The sequence below is a fragment of the Halictus rubicundus genome, unplaced genomic scaffold, assembly GCF_050948215.1.
Source record: "Halictus rubicundus isolate RS-2024b unplaced genomic scaffold, iyHalRubi1_principal scaffold0758, whole genome shotgun sequence".
In the NCBI taxonomy this organism is placed as follows: domain Eukaryota; kingdom Metazoa; phylum Arthropoda; class Insecta; order Hymenoptera; family Halictidae; genus Halictus; species Halictus rubicundus.
Window position 1 is genome coordinate 43,218 of NW_027489299.1, and position 6,515 is coordinate 49,732.

Genomic DNA, 6,515 nt, shown 5'->3' on the forward strand with positions numbered 1-6,515 from the left:
CTAGAATATACTAGAATATAGCAGAATATACCAGAATATACTTGAATATACCAGAATATACCATAATATTACTAGAATATAGAAGAATATACCAGAATATACCATAATATTACTAGAATATAGAAGAATATACGAGAATATACTTGAATAAACTAGAATTTAGCATAATATACCAGAATATTCAAGAATATACCATAATATTACTACAATATAGAAGAATATACGAGAATATACCTGAATATACTAGAATATAGCAGAATATAACAGAATATACTTGAATATACCAGAATATACCATAATATTACTAGAATATAGAAGAATATTCGAGAATATACTAGAATATAGCAGAATATACCAGAATATACCATAATATTACTAGAATATAGAAGAATATACCAGAATATACGTGAATATAACTGAATATACTAGAATATAGCAGAATATACCAGAATATACTTGAATATACCAGAATACACCATAATATTACTCGAATATAGAAGAATATACGAGAATATACCAGAATATACTAGAATATAGCATAATATACCAGAATATTCGAGAATATACCATAATATTACTAGAATATAGAAGAATATACGAGAATATACCTGAATATACTAGAATATAGCAGAATATACCAGAATATACTTGAATATACCAGGATATACCATAATATTACTCGAATATAGAAGAATATACGAGAATATACCAGAATATACTAGAATATAGCATAATATACCAGAATATTCGAGAATATACCATAATAGTACTAGAATATAGAAGAATATACGAGAATATACCTGAATATACTAGAATATAGCAGAATATACCAGAATATACTTGAATATACCAGAATATACTATAATATTAATCGAATATGGAAGAATATACGAGGATATACCATAATATTACTAGAAGATAGAAGAATATACCAGAATATACCATAATATTACTAGAATATAGAAGAATATACGAGAATATACCAGAATATACTAGAATATAGCAGAATATACTAGAATAAAGCAGAATATACCAGAATATACCAGAATATACCAGAATATACCATAATATTACTAGAATATACAAGAATATACGAGAATATACCTGAATATACTAGAATATAGCAGAATCTGCCAAAATATACCATAATATTACTAGAAAATAGAAGAATATACGATAATATACCTGAATATACTAGAATATAGCAGAATATACCAGAATATACCAGAATATACCATAATATTACTAGAATATAGAAGAATATACGAGAATATACCTGAATATAATAGAATATAGCAGAATATGCCAGAATATACCATAATATTACTAGAATATAGGAGAATATACGAGAATATACCTGAATATACTAGAATATACTAGAATATAGCAGAATATACCAGAATATACTTGAATATTCCAGAATATACCATAATATTACTAGAATATAGAAGAATATACGAGAATATACCTGAATATACCTGAATATACTAGAATATAGCAGAATATACCAGAATATACTTGAATATACCAGAATATACCATAATATTACTAGAATATAGAAGAATATACCAGAATATACCATAATATTACTAGAATATAGAAGAATATACGAGAATATACTTGAATAAACTAGAATTTAGCATAATATACCAGAATATTCAAGAATATACCATAATATTACTACAATATAGAAGAATATACGAGAATATACCTGAATATACTAGAATATAGCAGAATATAACAGAATATACTTGAATATACCAGAATATACCATAATATTACTAGAATATAGAAGAATATTCGAGAATATACTAGAATATAGAAGAATATTCGAGAATATACTAGAATATAGCAGAATATACCAGAATATACCATAATATTACTAGAATATAGAAGAATATACCAGAATATACGTGAATATAACTGAATATACTAGAATATAGCAGAATATACCAGAATATACCATAATATTACTAGAATATAGAAGAATATACCAGAATATACGTGAATATAACTGAATATACTAGAATATAGCAGAATATACCAGAATACACCATAATATTACTCGAATATAGAAGAATATACGAGAATATACCTGAATATACTAGAATATAGCAGAATCTGCCAAAATATACCATAATATTACTAGAAAATAGAAGAATATACGATAATATACCTGAATATACTAGAATATAGCACCATATACCAGAATATACCAGAATATACCATAATATTACTAGAATATAGAAGAATATACGAGAATATACCTGAATATAATAGAATATAGCAGAATATGCCAGAATATACCATAATATTACTAGAATATAGGAGAATATACGAGAATATACCTGAATATACTAGAATATACTAGAATATAGCAGAATATACCAGAATATACTTGAATATTCCAGAATATACCATAATATTACTAGAATATAGAAGAATATACGAGAATATACCTGAATATACCTGAATATACTAGAATATAGCAGAATATACCAGAATATACTTGAATATACCAGAATATACCATAATATTACTAGAATATAGAAGAATATACCAGAATATACCATAATATTACTAGAATATAGAAGAATATACGAGAATATACTTGAATAAACTAGAATTTAGCATAATATACCAGAATATTCAAGAATATACCATAATATTACTACAATATAGAAGAATATACGAGAATATACCTGAATATACTAGAATATAGCAGAATATAACAGAATATACTTGAATATACCAGAATATACCATAATATTACTAGAATATAGAAGAATATTCGAGAATATACTAAAATATTGCAGAATATACCAGAATATACCATAATATTACTAGAATATAGAAGAATATACCAGAATATACGTGAATATAACTGAATATACTAGAATATAGCAGAATATACCAGAATATACTTGAATATACCAGAATATACCATAATATTACTCGAAGATAGAAGAATATATGAGAATATACGATAATATTACTAGAATATAGGAGAATATAACATAATATTACTAGAATATAGAAGAATATTCGAGAATATACTAGAATATAGCAGAATATACCAGAATATACTTGAATATACCAGAATATACCATAATATTACTCGAATATGGAAGAATATATGAGAATATACCATAATATTACTAGAATATAGAAGAATATACCAGAATATAACATAATATTACTAGAATATAGAAGAATATACCAGAATATACTAGAATATAGCAGAATATACCAGAATATACTTGAATATACCAGAATATACCATAGTATTACTCGAATATAGAAGAATATACGAGAATATACGATAATATTACTAGAATATAGGAGAATATACCATAATATTACTAGAATATAGAAGAACATACCAGAATATACCATAATATTACTAGAATATAGAAGAATATACGAGAATATACCTGAATATACTAGAATATAGCAGAATATGCCAAAATATACCATAATATTACTAGAAAATAGAAGAATATACGAGAATATACCTGAATATACTAGTATATAGCAGAATATACCAGAATATACCAGAATATACCATAATATTACTAGAATATAGAAGAATATACCAGAATATACCATAATATTACTACAATATAGAAGAATATACCAGAATATACCAGAATATACCAGAATATTACTAGAATATAGAAGAATATACAAGAATATACCAGAATATACTAGAATATATCATAATATACCAGAATATGCCAGAATATACCATAATATTACTCGAATATAGAAGAATATACGAGAATATACCAAAATATACTAGAATATAGCAGAATATAATAGAATATCCGAGAATATAGCAGAATATGCCAGAATATACCATAATATTACTAGAATATAGAAGAATATACGAGAATATACCAGAATATACTAGAATATAGCAGAATATACCAGAATGTACTTGAATATACCAGGATATACCATAATATTACTCGAATATAGAAGAATATACGAGAATATACGATAATATTACTAGAATATAGGAGAATATACCAGAATATACCATAATATTACGAGAATATAGAAGAATATTCGAGAATATACTAGAATATTGCAGAATATACCAGAATATACCATAATATTACTCGAATATAGAAGAATATACGAGAATATACCAGAATATACTAGAATATAGCATAATATACCAGAATATTCCAGAATATACCATAATATTACTACAATATAGAAGAATATACGAGAATATACCTGAATATACTAGAATATAGCAGAATATTCCAGAATATACTTGAATATACCAGAATATACTATAATATTACTCGAATATGGAAGAATATACGAGAATATACCATAATATTACTAGAAGATAGAAGAATATACCAGAATATACCATAATATTACTAGAACATACAAGAATATACCAGAATATACCTGAATATACCTGAATATACTAGAATATAGCAGAATATAACAGAACATACTTGAATATACCAGAATATACCATAATATTACTCGAATATAGAAGAATATACAAGAATATACGATAATATTACTAGAATATAGGAGAATATACCAGAATATACCATAATATTACTAGAATATAGAAGAATATTCGAGAATATACTAGAATTTAGCAGAATATACGAGAATATACTTGTATATACCAGAATATACCATAATATTACTAGAATATGGAAGAATATACGAGAATATACGATAATATTACTAGAATATAGGTGAATATACCATAATATTACTAGAATATAGAAGAATATACCAGAATATACCATAATATTACTAGAATATAGAAGAATATACGAGAATATACCTGAATATACTAGAATATAGCAGAATATGCCAAAATATACCATAATATTACTAGAAAATAGAAGAATATACGAGAATATACGTGAATATAATAGAATATAGCAGAATATACCAGAATATACCAGAATATACCTTAATATTACTAGAATATAGAAGAATATACGAGAATATACCAGAATATACTAGAATATAGCATAAAATACCAGAATATTCCAGAATATACCATAATATTACTACAATATAGAAGAATATACGAGAATATACCTGAATATACCTGAATATACTAGAATATAGCAGAATATACCAGAATATACTTGAATATACCAGAATATACCATAATATTACTCAAATATAGAAGAATATACGAGAATATACCAGAATATACTAGAATATAGCAGAATATACTAGAATATACGAGAATATAGCAGAATATGCCCGAATATACCATAATATTTCTAGAATATACAAGAATATACGAGAATATACCTGAATATAATAGAATATAGCAGAATATGCCAGAATATACCATAATATTACTAGAATATAGAAGACTATACGAGAATATACCAGAATACATTAGAATATAGCAGAATATACTAGAATATAGCAGAATATACCAGAATATACTTGTATATACCTGAATATACCATAATATTACTCGAATATAGAAGAATATACGAGAATATACGATAATATTACTAGAATATAGGAGAATATACCAGAATATACCATAATATTACTAGAATATAGAAGAATATACCAGAATATACCACAATGTTACTAGAATATAGAAGAATATACGAGAATATACCAGAATATATTAGAATATAGCAGAATATACTAGAATATAGCAGAATATACCAGAATATACCAGAATATACCATAATATTACTAGAATATAGAAGAATATACCATAATATTACTACAATATAGAAGAATATACGAGAATAAACCAGAATATACTACAATATAGCAGAATATACTAGAATATAGCAGAATATACCAGAATATACCAGAATATACCATTGTATTACTAGAATATAGAAGAATATCCGAGAATATACCAGAATATACTAGACTATAGCATAATATACCGAAATATGCCAGAATATACCATAATATTACTAGAATATAGAAGAATATACCAGAATATACCATAATATTACTAGAATATAGAAAAATATACGAGAATATACTTGAATATACTAGAATTTAGCATAATATACCAGAATATTCAAGAATATACCATAATATTACTACAATATAGAAGAATATACGAGAATTTACCTGAATATACTAGAATATAGCAGAATATACCAGAATATACTTGAATATACCAGAATATACCATAATATTACTAGAATATAGAAGAATATTCGAGAATATACTAGAATATAGCAGAATATACCAGAATATACCATAATATTACTAGAATATAGAAGAATATACCAGAATATACCTGAATATACCTGAATATACTAGAATATAGCAGAATATACCAGAATATACTTGAATATACCAGAATATACCATAATATTACTCGAATATAGACGAATATACGAGAATATACCAGAATATACTAGAATATAGCATAATATACCAGAATATTCGAGAATATACCATAATATTACTAGAATATAGAAGAATATACGAGAATATACCTGAATATACTAGAATATAGCAGAATATAC